At 43.4% G+C, this 13,658-nt stretch overlaps 1 pseudogene; it reads right to left on the bottom strand.

Moving 5' to 3' along the window:
* Positions 1-1,152: 1,152 nt before the first annotated feature.
* Positions 1,153-1,358, bottom strand: LOC144500190 (U2 spliceosomal RNA; annotated as a pseudogene).
* Positions 1,359-13,658: the final 12,300 nt, after the last annotated feature.

Genomic DNA, 13,658 nt, shown 5'->3' on the forward strand with positions numbered 1-13,658 from the left:
TTTTGGAAGTTATCCAACTTCACTCCCTTTGATTTTAATCATGTGAATTGCACTGTCTAAATGGCTTTTAAATCAGAGACACTGGAGGATTTCCTGTACGATAAACTATTGGACAAATAGTTGGACCATCAAGAAACATTCTGGCATCTGGTCTCAGTTAGACAATATGTCCCGAAGATTAGACATTGAATTGGATTGCTGTCATCAAATACTCATTCATATGCACACCATCCACTTTGAACATTGCATCAGATAATCTGCTATTAATATAAAGTTGCGCGTTAGTTTAGATGCATCCACAACACAATGAAAGATTTTACTTTGAATTAAAAATTTTGAAATTATATTTTTCGTTTGTGTTTGTGGATCAATTATTTCTTGTTTGGAACTGAAATAGGAAAGGTCAGTTGACTAATTGCTTGCTTTCAATATTAACAGTGAGCCTGTTAACGAGGCTTTCTATCACAATATGGTGACTGTACTCAGTCAGATTGACTTCATGTTGATACCATCGGGAACAGCTAGTTATCTCAGTGGAAAAGAGTGATGGTTCAGCCGAAAGACACCCCCAGTCTGATCAGAGGATCCCTACAGTGCAGATAGAGGCCATTTGGCCCATTGAGTCTATACCAACTCTCCGACAGAGCATCTCACCCAGGCCCTATCCCCGTATCCCCACAAAATTACCCCACTAATCCCCCTAACCTACACATCTTTGGACACTAAGGGACAATTTAGCATGGCCAATCCACCTAACCACCACAGCTTTAGACTGTGAGAGGAAACTGGAGCACCCGGAGAAAACCCACGTAGACATGGGGAGAATGTGCAAACTCCACACAGACAATCACCTGAGGCTGGAATTGAACCCGAGTCCCTGGCACTGTGAGGCAGCAGTGCTGATCACTGTGCCACCGTTCTGCCACACCCACACTCTCTCACAATCGACAAAGCAGCGTGAAGAACATTTTATCACCTCGACGTCGGGGATCGAAGGAACAGTTTTGCACATTTACAGAAATTTTTTATTTTTTTAAAATACTTTTCCAATTCAATCAAATCAAATCCAATTCAGAGTCTCAACAAGTTGAGACATTTCAGATCCAGGCTGACAAGACAGGGCGAGCGACCAAACCACCCTGTCCTGGGCCTGATCTACATGAGCCAAGCTGATTGGAGAAGGGGAGGATCCTCCTCCAAGACTTGGGCTCATTTGCATCTTAGCCAAAAGGCCGAGATGCCGCTTTTAAAAATTGCTTCATATGAAACATATGAAGCCTCAGCGTAACCCAATGACCCCAACCAAGTGCAGGCGATCCATACTACACTTGATCTTAGCCAAAAGGCCGAGAAGCGATAACGATAGAAATGTTCCACTGGAATGGCATCCACTTCACCTACCTGGACAAGCAGGATAAATTCTAAACCTGTGGGATGAACAGCGGACACTCAATGGGTGAGCCTGACCTCTCTCAGCTCGGTGGGCAGGTTTAAAATCACCCCTGAACATTGTTGTTAGTCCTCTTTGCTCTCCAATACGGCCATCAGAACGCTGACAGCTCAGTCATTAAATAAATCATCTCACCCATCTGAAATAATCCTAATATTACCGGAATAACGCTACTCAGATTTCAGCTGTAATTGGATTATTTTAATGATACTCAAAGAGCTTTATACACATACTAGCTTTATATAGTTAGTCTAAACTATTTTAATTGAAAGACATGGTCAGCACAATGGTTAGCATTGCTGCCTCACAACGCTAGGGATCTGTGTTCGATTCCTGGCTTGGGTCACTGTCTGTATGGAGTCTGCACGTTCTCCCCGTGTCTGCGTGGGTTTCTGCCGGGTGCTCTGGTTTCCTCCCAGAGTCCGAAAGACGTGCTGGTTAGGTGCATTGGCCATGCTAAATTCTCCCACAGTGTACCCGAACGGGTGCCAGAGTGTGGCGACTAGGGGATTTTCACAGTAACTTCATTGCAGTGTTAATGTAAGCCTACCTGTGACACTAATAAATAAACTAAACTAAAATGTTCAAAAACGTGACTTTGGTGCATAATTTCCACCTGCATTCTTTGGGCAGTGATATGGCAAACTGTGTCAATCTGTTTTGGAACTTGGCCAATTTTCCTGTCCAAAAAAAGACAATGATGAAGGTGGTTTAGGGTTATTAATTATTCATTTTAATTATTTATGATTTATATTAGTTTGTTTAGTTAATTTCCATTTATTAATCAGTCGAATTATTCCTTCATCACCAAAGCCTTTTGTTTCAAATATAAGAATAGTTTTTGTAACTCTGAGGGGATCTTGTGTCGACCTGAACAGGAGACTCTGCCAGTGGTTTGTATATAACTACTCTACTTCCAATGGAAAGAAAACGGCTGTGTCTCTAACTTAATAAATTAAAGCCTTCTGCCGCTAGCCAGAGATGTCTCAGTTGGTATTGTTTCAGGACATAAGTGATTGCATGTGTTTGGCAGATGCAGCAAAGTCCTGGAGGTAACACTAACATTTATTGCATGAGGGCTGTGCTGAAAGGAGATGGAATTTATACAGCATCAACAAGACAGCTGGGGAAGTCCTGAGATCCTGCGTAGCTTACAGACAAGTTAAAATTAAGTTATCAGACTGTCCAAAGAGAGATATTACTGCACGTTGCCTGTCACTGGATATTTTAATGCAAAACACCCAATTTAGTTTAGTTTATTTATTAGTGTCACAAGTAGGCTTACATTAACACTGCAATGAAGTTACTGTGAAAATCCCCTAGCCGCCACACTCCGGCGCCTGTTCGGGTACACTGAGGGAGAATTTAGCACGGCCAATGCACCTAACCAGCACATCTTTCGGACTGTGGTAGGAGACCAGAGCACCCGGAGGAAACCCACGCAGACACGGGGAGAACATGCAGACTCTGCACAGACAGTGGCCCAAGCCAGGAATTGAACCCGGGTCCCTGGCAGAGGCCATTCAGCCCATCTGTCTGCGCCAGCTCTCCAAATGAGCAATTCACTTAGTGCCATTCCCCCCATCTGCTCCCCGTAACCCTGCACATTCTTCCTTTTCAGATAACAGTCCTATTCCACTTTGAATGCCTAAACCGAACCTGTCTCTACCACACTCTCAGGCAGTGCATTCCAGACCTTAACCACTGGCTGTGTGAATAAATTATTTCTCATGTCTCTTTTGCTTCTTTTGCCAATTATTTTAAAGTTGAGTCCTCTTGTGCTCGATCCTTTCACCAATGCGGATTGTTTCTCCTGAGATACTCTCTTCAGACACCTCATGATTTTGAATACCTTGATCACATCTCCTCAGGCTTCTCTTCTCCAAGGGAAACAGTCCTAACGCCTCCAATCTATCTTTTGTTAAGATCCAGGCCGGAAACTCCAAGGTGTTTTGTGAAGTTTGCCGAGACCCTAAGTTTACATTTGATTTTGGCTTGGGTGAGCAAAAGGTGTTTCACTCCAGGTGTGATTCAAGTGACCCACTAGGGAGCTTTTATCAAGCAAAGTTTATTTAAGAACACAGAATATAACAAAAAGAATTAGCATAACTTTTACCAATTACAGGTTTCCTCCCACAGTCCAAAGATGTGTGGGTTAGGTTGATTGGCCATGCTAAAATTGCCCCTTAGCGTCCTGAGATGCGTAGGTTAGAGGGATTAGTGGGTAAAATATGTAGGGATATGGGGGTAGGGCCTGGGAGGGATTGTGGTCGGTGCAGACTCAATGGGCCGAATGGCTTCTTTCTGTACTGTAGGGTTTCTGTGATTCTGTGAAGACTTAAACATGGCACATTATAACTCCTAACAGCTAGCTATCTCTGCTGTTCCAAGTCAAACACCATCCCACAGACATATACCCTTCTCCAGACTTAGCACAGAAAGCAAATATGCTCACGTGATGCTGGATCTTCAGCTTTTTAACACCTGCTGTGATTTGGTTCTTTGAATGTTGGATCAATTCTCTGAGGCTAACCAGTCCTGGACCTTACAGAAAACCTCCGGAGAGAGAAAGACAGACAGACCTTGCCTTCTTCCACCAGCTTTTAGCGTCAACTGAGAGACAAACTAAAAACTTGAAATGTTCTGTGATAAAATAGCTATCCCCATCACATCACCTGACCTGCCAATCAACCTCAATCAAGCTCCACTCAGCAATCCCAGGGGACACATTAAAACCACAGAACACTGCATTAGACCAGATTAAAAATAAACGTGATATCAATGATGCTGTCTCAGCAGCAATAAAGGACATCGGCTACAGACAACATGGTGCTGATAAAGTGCCAAGGACTGCAGAAAAATCCTGCAGAGAAACATGATTAAAACATTTTTTTAAAGGCACAGTATCGTCGCACTTTATAACTGAAGTTCCTCATGCCTAGAACCATTCTCATGCGCATCTTCTGCATTCTCTTCAATGTTTTCACATCATTTCTGAACTGACCAGAGCTGGATGTGATGCTCCAACTGAGGCCGAACGAGTGTCTTATATAAATTCAACAGAACTGCCTTGCTCACACAAGTTAGGTTTAGAAATGTTCTGGATTTACTGCAAGATGCCAAACCAAACCACTCACTCTAACCCAAGGGGACTCCCAAATCATGGCATGTGTATCTCTGCGGATATGTGCAACATCTCTGGGTGGGTACAAATTGACACTGTCCTGATTAAGGGAGCTCAATTTCTGAATCAAACTATCATTAATCACACCAAACATTATCAGCCTATGTTCGGACAACGACTTCATCCCTCACATTAATGACGAGTAGTATCATTAAGTATTATTAAATCTTGATGAAAAGGGAGACATATTGCCAAAGTTTTTCATGTTGCACTTATTGGGACAAACACAAGAATGCCAATTTTCAAACAATCACCACAAGTTACACTGCAGAGAAAAGGGTACTAATTGTTGGCAAGTCAAATCTGATTAGAAGAGGTGTTGCCTTGGAGAAAGCATGAGGGAAATATAGATAATTCCAAAAAGATGCAATGCTTGAACATATTTCTTTTGTTTGCAATGAATGGCTCCCTGTGTATGTTACTTCTATCAAGTGTAAATGTCACGAGACCGACTGAGTACCTTTATTTGGTTGTTAGTGTAGCTATTGGTGCACTCAGGATTGTCCATCAAGTGCTGCCCAATCATGGAAACACATATAAGAGCAGAGGTTTTGATTTGTGTTTTCCAAGCATGAGCTGGTTGAATATGGTGCATACTCTGTCATAGAGTCATAGAGTTTACAGCATGGAAACAGGCCCTTCGGCCGCCCTTTTTTTTTAAACCTCTAAGCTAGTCCCAATTGCCCGCATTTGGCCCTTTTCCCTCTATATCCATCTTACCCATGCAACTGTCTAAACGCTTTTTAAAAGACAAAATTGTACCCACCTCTACTAGTACATCTGGCAGCTTGTTCCAGACACTCACCACCGTCTGTGTGAATAAACTGCCCCTCTGGACACTTTTGTATCTCTCCCCTCTCACCTTAAACCTATGCCCTCTAGTTTTAGACTTCCCTACCTTTGGGAAAAGATATTGACTTCCTAGCTGATCTATGCCCTACATTATTTTATAGACCCCTATAAGATCACCCCTCAGTCTTCTATGCTCCACAGAAAAAAGTCTCAGTCTATCAAGCCTCTCCTTATAACTCAAACAATCAAGTCCCAGTACCCAGTAGCATCCTAGTAAATCTCTTCTGCACTCTTTCTAGTTTAATAATATCTTTTCTGTAATAGGGTGACCAGAACTGTACACAGTATTCCAAGTGTGGACTTTCCAATGCCTTGTACAACTTCAACAAGACGTCCCAACTCATGTATTCAACATTCTGACCAATGAAACCAAGCATGCCGAATGCCTTCTTACCACTCTGTCCACCTGTGACTCCACTTTCAAGAAGCTATGGACATGTACCCCTAGATCTCTTTGTTCTGTAACTCTCCCCAACGCCCTACCATTAATTGAATAAGTTCTGCCCTGGTTCAATCTACCAAAATGCATCACCTCGCATTTATCTAAATTAAACTCCATCTGCCATTCGTCAGCCCGCTGGCCCAATTGATCAAGATCCCGCTGCAATCGGAGATAACCTTCTTCACTGTTCACTGTGCCACCAATCTTGGTGTCATCAGCAAACTTCTAACTGTCTATTACTAACAACCGAAGGAACACTCAGGGGAAGTGTGAGGTTATTCACTCTGGTTGGAAGAATAGAAAAGTAGAATTTTTTTAAAGATGTGAAACTTGTAAATGTTGATGTTCAGGGAGATCTGGGAAAGTTAGCAAGAAGGTCCAGCAAGCAATTAAGAAGATAGTTTTAAAAAACAATTGCTAATGGGATGTGGCCATCGCTGGCTGGCCAGCATTTACTGCTCATCCTGAATTGTCCTTGAGAAGATGAGCCACCATCTTGAAACACTGCAGTGAATGCACAGTAGGTACATCCACAATGCTATTAGGAAGGGAGTTCCAGAATTTTGACCCAGCGACAATAAAAGAACAGTCATATATTTCTAAGTCAGGATGATGTGTGGCTTGGAGCTAATGGAGTTCCCATGCATCTACTGCTCTTGTCTTTCTAGGTGGTAGAGGTCGCAGGTTTCGAAGGTACAGCCAAAGGAGTCTTGGTGAGTTGCTGCACTACACCTTATAGATGGTACACATTGCCACCACTGAGTCAGTGGTGGAGGGAGTGAATGTTTAAGGTGGTGGATGGGATGCCAATCAAGTGGGATGCTTTGTCCTGGATGATATTGAGTCTTTAACTTGACATAACTTAGGAATTATTATGGTGCTGGGAAGGGGGAAGGGGGAAGGGGCAAGAAAGCAAGGGCAGGTGGTTAGCTCTTGCTCAAGGTTGAGAAGGCAAGTGGAGCTTATTCCAACACAGCCTGTAGATGATGGATAGGCTTTGGGGAGTCGCTGCAGAATTCCCAGTCTCTGACCAGCTCTTGTAGCCACTGTACTGATATGGCTGGTTAAGTTCAGTCTCGGGTCAACGATAACCCCCAGGATGTTGATATTGCAAGATTCACTGATGGTAATATCATTGACGATCAAGGGATGATGGTTAGATTCTCAGTTGTTGGGAAGGTCATTGCCTGGCACTTGTGGGGCATGAATGTTACTCGCCACTTGTCAGTTCACGCCTGAATATTGTTCAAACCTTCCTGTAAATGGGCCCCATTTGCTTCAATATCTGAAGAATTGTGCATGATACTGAACATTGTGCAATCATCAGCGAACATCCCCACTTCTGACCTTATGAAGGAAGGAATGTCATTGACGAAACAGCTTTAGGTGATTGGATCTAGGAAACTACCCTGAGGAACTCCTGAATCGATATCCTGGAACTGAGAGGATTGACCCCCAAACATCACAACTATCTTCCTTTATAAAATAAGCAAGATACTGCGGATGCTGGAATCTGAAACAAGAACAGAGGATGCTAGAGAAACCCAGGAGGTGTGCTGGCAGTTTCCTCCACATTGGGGAGACTAAACGCAGACTGGGTGACCACTTTGCGGAACACCTTCATTCAATCTGCAAGCATGACCCCAACCTTCCTGTTGTGTGCCATTTTAACCCAGCACCTTGCCCTCATTCCCACATGTCTGTCCTTGGCTTGCTGCAATGCTCAAGTGAATCCTGGGCAAGCTGGAGGAGCAGCATCGCATCTTCCGATTGGGAATGTTGCAGTCCTTGGGAGTCAATGTTGAGTTTGGCGACTTTACATTTTGACCTTCCTCCACCATCTTCAACACCACCCCACTTCCTTGTTTTTTAATACCCCACAATGTATTGCCTCAATGTAAACCCACCCCTCTCCCCATCTCACACCAGACCATCTGCCTTTCATTCTTAAAGTTGTTATTTTTTGTTGCAATTTCTACATTCTCCTTCCATACAGTTCTGACAAAGTGTCTATGGACTCGAAATGTTAGCTCTGTTTCTCTCCTGACAGAAACCGGCAGGTCTGCTGAGTTGTTCCAGCATCCTCTGTTCATACTTCACCTTCCTTTGTGTTGGTTTTCTTAACATTTTTAACATTTATTTATGGGCCTTGGGCGTCACTGGCTCAGCATTTATTGCCCAGCCCTAATTGCCCTTGAGAAGGGCAACATTCTCAACCTTGGCTGAGAGCTAAACACCTGCCCTTGCTTTCCTGACCCCTGCGCCCGTGCCCCCCCCCCCCTGCCCCCGCCCCCCGCCACCAGCACCATAACAATTCCTAAGTTACACCCAAGTTAAGCAGCTCAGATTCACACCAAGGTCAGTCGGAGCTCGGTTGCAGAATGACCTATTGTCAAGCTGAAAATCATTTTCCAATTTCACAGATACTTGTGAGATCGCTTCGGCCCTCATTGCCACCTGCTACACCCAATGCAACTTATTTGCAGATGAACAAACTTTGTCTGACCTTGCAGCAGATGCAAAACTATGATTTCCCCATGTACCATGTCGGTGACCTCTCTGGGAAGCTACCCAGTGGCTGTGGGAGGATGTGAGACGTGATTAACAGGAGTAGAGACGTGAGGTTGGATAGTGTTCCAAATCTGAGCCCCTGAGGGGGCTAATGGTTCTGTGCGCACACAAGCCGTCCTTGAGACGAAACCACACGCAACATTAGCAAGGTGTATTTATACAGCCTTTTTAACATATCTCAATCTCCCAAGGTGCTTCATTGGAGCATTGCCAAACAAGATTTGATATCAAGCAGCATAAAGAGGTGTTGTAACTTTTATTTAGACTCAGCGAAAAAGAGAAAGAAAGTTTGTGTCTCCTATCAGTGCAGCCACTTAGTCAGTGGACACTTCAATTTTATTGATTTGAAAAGCAATCGCCCTGAAATAGGCAGAGCAGTGATGTGATTTATCAAATGCAGTAAGAAGTTTAACAACACCAGGTTAAAGTCCAACAGGTTTATTTGGTAGCAAAAGCCACACAAGCTTTCGAGGCTCTGAGCCCCTTCTTCAGGTGAGTGGGAATTCTGTTCACAAACAGAACTTATAAGACACAGACTCAATTTACATGAATAATGGTTGGAATGCGAATACTTACAACTAATCCAGTCTTTAAGAAACAAAACAATGACTGGATTAGTTGTAAGTATTCGCATTCCAACCATTATTCATGTAAATTGAGTCTGTGTCTTATAAGTTCTGTTTGTGAACAGAATTCCCACTCACCTGAAGAAGGGGCTCAGAGCCTCGAAAGCTTGTGTGGCTTTTGCTACCAAATAAACCTGTTGGACTTTAACCTGGTGTTGTTAAACTTCTTACTGTGTTTACCCCAGTCCAACGCCGGCATCTCCACATCATTTATCAAATGGGCAGAGGTGACTGCATTGCACTACTCTTAACTGTGCGAGTGTGTGTGTGTAGTATAGAAATAGGGAAATCTTGCTAAAACTATACAAGGCTCTAGTTAGACCGCACCTGAAATACTGTGAATATATAGAACATAGAACAGTACAGCACAGAACAGGCCCTTCGGCCCACGATGTTGTGCCGAGCTTTATCTGAAACCAAGATCAAGCTATCCCACTCCCTATCATCCTGGTTTGCTCCATGTGCCTATCCAATAACTGCTTAAATGTTCCTAAAGTGTCTGACTCCACTATCACTGCAGGCAGTCCATTCCACACCCCAACCACTCTCTGTGTAAAGAACCTACCTCTGATATCCTTCCTATATCTCCCACCACTAACCCTATAGTTATGCCCCCTTGTAATAGCTCCATCCACCCGAGGAAATAGTCTTTGAACGTTCACTGTGTCTATCCCCTTCATCATTTTATAAACCTCTATTAAGTCTCCCCTCAGTCTCCTCCGCTCCAGAGAGAACAGCCCTAGCTCCCTCAACCTTTCCTCATAAGACCTACCCTCCAAACCAGGCAGCATCCTGGTAAATCTCCTCTGCACACTTTCCAGCGCTTCCACATCCTTCTTATAGTGAGGTGACCAGAACTGCACACAATATTCCAAATGTGGTCTCACCAAGGTCCTGTACAGTTGCAGCATAACCCCACGGCTCTTAAACTCCAACCCCCTGTTAATAAAAGCTAACACACTATAGGCCTTCTTCACAGCTCTATCCACTTGAGTGGCAACCTTTAGAGATCTGTGGATATGGACCCCAAGATCTCTCTGTTCCTCCACAGTCTTCAGAACCCTACCTTTGACCCTGTAATCCACATTTAAATTAGTCCTACCAAAATGAATCACCTCACATTTATCAGGGTTAAACTCCATTTGCCAGTTTTGTTATAGTTTTGGTCCCCTTATCGAAGGAAAGATATATGGGTAATGGAGGCAGTCCAGTGAAGGTTCACGAGGATGATACTGGGTATGGAGGGATTTTCTCATGAGGAGAGGTTAAGTAGGTTGCGTCTGTACTCACTGGAGTTTAGAAGGATGAGGGGCTACCTTAGCTCAGGGGGCTTGACAGGGCAGATGCTGACAGGTTGTTCCCCTTTTTGGAGAGTCTAGGAACAGAGGGTATAATCTCAGAGTAAGGGGTCGCCCATTTCAGATAGAGATGAGGAGGAATATTTTCTGTCAGAGGGTAGTAAATCTGTAGAACTCTTTACCACAGAGGGCTGTAGAGGCTGGGTTGTCAAATATGTTCAAGGACTGAGATAGACAGATTTTTAATCAGGAAGGGAATCAAGGGTTATGGGGATAAGGCAGGAAAGTGGAGTTGAGGATTATCAGTCATGATCTCATTGAATGGCGGAGCGGATTCAATGGGCCAAATGGCCTCATCGTCTTATGGTGTGTAATATATAAATATAAATAACGTGTGACCCTGTCTTTGCAAACAGAAAGAGAATGTCCAGGCATTGTGCCTTTTCAATTAAACACAAGTTTGGGGAACAACCATTCCCTGGTGCATTCCTAATGGCAGTGCCTTGACCAATCAAAGTCGACTGGTCTTTTTTCAATTGAAACAAAAGCTAGGGGGGAAAACCATTACCTGGTGCATTCTCAATGGCAGTGTCTCAACCAATCAGAGTCCACTTACCCACCAATCAGCGCCCTTTTTCCTCATGCGGTATAAATCATTGCTCCCTATGAAATTTGACATTCTTGTGTTTGTCCTGATGAGTGCAAGACGAAAAGCTTTGTCTCTCCTTTCAGCAATATTCGAATATAGGTCTGTTCAGCCCATTAGCATTTCAGAATATTTGCTCCCATCAGCAGCATGGGATGATGAATGTGGATGCAAACACAGGCTCTCTGTGCTTTTTGACTCGTGTGCATGGGGAGAGGAGACAAAGGGGGCCACAGGTTTCCATAACTGTGTGGCAGAATGGGATAATGAGAGGTCCAATTCAGCTCAGTAATCACTATCCTGCTTGAACATTGATCTGAAGCACCGCAGTGAATGCTGGCTGGTTTCAATATGTATATTGCAAATGAACTTGAATAACTGCAATCATTTCACAATCATTACACTCATGCCAACAGATAAAGAAGGGATTTCATGCTGACCACACAAGGTCGTTCTATTTATTTTAACTCTTAAAACATCTATTTATAGCAATGTGCTACCTAATTTTGTAAAGTATCACTTCTCACAATTTTTCTCAAGTCTACACTTTCTGTCAAAATTTAAAAATCCAACCTATAGTTTAGGTTTCGAACAAAGTTGAGTTTAAATTGCTGCTTTCAAAAAGTCATCCAGAACTGAGAAGCTTCCTACTCTTCCTGTAATTGTGCTCATATCCCCTGTGGGTGTGAAATTGTTCACCAAACACAGCCGAGGCCTACAGCATTCATACAATTCTAGATCACAATCTTCTTCAGCCCAGCTCTACCTGACCGTGGAGAGAACAGAGATAGACAGTAGGCTGAGCTGTACAACACTTCTGCAATTTAAATTTGGACACATCTCTGAGGAATGGGATGGGTCTTTCTGTCTGATGGTTTGAAAAGGGTATCTACGGATGGTACGATGATGGTCTTCTAGAAGGCAGTTGATAAAGTTCGGCTAAGTGTGTCAGCGCAAATTGAAGCCAACAGATTTGGAGGTAACCTTATGGTGTGGGTCCTTGATTGGTTGGGATGTACAGGATAGAATATCTGGATAAAAGGGAATATTCTCTGATTGGTAGAATGTGACAAGTGTTGTTCCCCAGTGTCACAAATATGAAGTTCATAAAGTTGTTATGTTTTGAGACTATCACTTTAAGTTAAGGTAAAATGGTGGAATGGTTGAGGTCATGTGACCTTCTCTATAATCTGCCTGACAACAATCCTGGATGGCTTAATTGTTAAAGGGTAGGAAGGTACAACATGTTCACACCTGTAGACAATGGCAAGAGCATCTGTGCTGACTGTGGGTAGATCCCAAGGGAGGTGTTAGAAATATCAGGTTTTAAAAATGGTTATACCTTAAACTGTCTATTTAATTGCAAGCTAGAATGAACATAGAACATAGACATAGAACATAGAACAGTACAGCACAGAACAGGCCCTTCGGCCCACGATGTTGTGCCGACCTTCATCTGAAACCAAGATCAAGCTATCCCACTCCCTACCATCCTGGTGTGCTCCATGTGCCTATCCAATAACCGCTTAAATGTTCCTAAAGTGTCTGACTCCACTATCACTGCAGGCAGTCCATTCCACACCCCAACCACTCTCTGCGTGAAGAACCTACCTCTGATATCCTTCCTATATCTCCCACCATGAACCCTATAGTTATGCCCCCTTGTAATAGCTCCATCCACCCGAGGAAATAGTCTTTGAACGTTCACTCGATCTATCCCCTTCATCATTTTATAAACCTCTATTAAGTCTCCCCTCAATCTCCTCCGCTCCAGAGAGAACAGCCCCAGCTCCCTCAACCTTTCCTCATAAGACCGACACTCCAAACCAGGCAGCATCCTGGTAAATCTCCTCTGCACACTTTCCAGCGCTTCCACATCCTTCTTATAGTGAGGTGACCAGAACTGCACGCAATATTCCAAATGCGGTCTCACCAAGGTCCTGTACAGTTGCAGCATAACCCCACGGCTCTTAAACTCCAACCCCCTGTTAATAAAAGCTAACACACTATATGCCTTCTTCACAGCTCTATCCACTTGAGTGGCAACCTTTAGAGATCTGTGGATATGGACCCCAAGATCTCTCTGTTCCTCCACAGTCTTCAGAACCCTACCTTTGACCCTGTAATCCACATTTAAATTAGTCCTACCAAAATGAATCACCTCACATTTATCAGGGTTAAACTCCATTTGCCATTTTTCAGCCCAGCTTTGCATCCTATCTATGGAGTTGTTAATTAGCATTTCTACCTGGATACAAGGCCTATGTGATTTACATTGCCACGGAGATTAACTTTGAGAGGGGAAAGATAAAAGAACGACTTTATGGCAACGGGCTTTAGTTTCTCTATGATATCCCCGAAGCTTACAGACACAACTGAGTTAGGTGGAGCCTGAGAGAGAGAACAGGAGATAGAGGCAGTTAGTCCAATACATGAAGCAGAAAAAATGCTGAACTTATTGTTCGTCGAAGAGAACATAGGTGTGAGCTTGTGCTCAGATTGGAGAGACAGAGTTTGTGATAATATAAAGGATTCTGGAAGAAATGCCTTGTCTGGACTAAAGGTAAGGAAGTTCCAATATAATCCTCA

The sequence above is a fragment of the Mustelus asterias genome, chromosome 10 (assembly GCF_964213995.1).
Source record: "Mustelus asterias chromosome 10, sMusAst1.hap1.1, whole genome shotgun sequence".
Taxonomy (NCBI): Eukaryota; Metazoa; Chordata; class Chondrichthyes; order Carcharhiniformes; family Triakidae; genus Mustelus; species Mustelus asterias.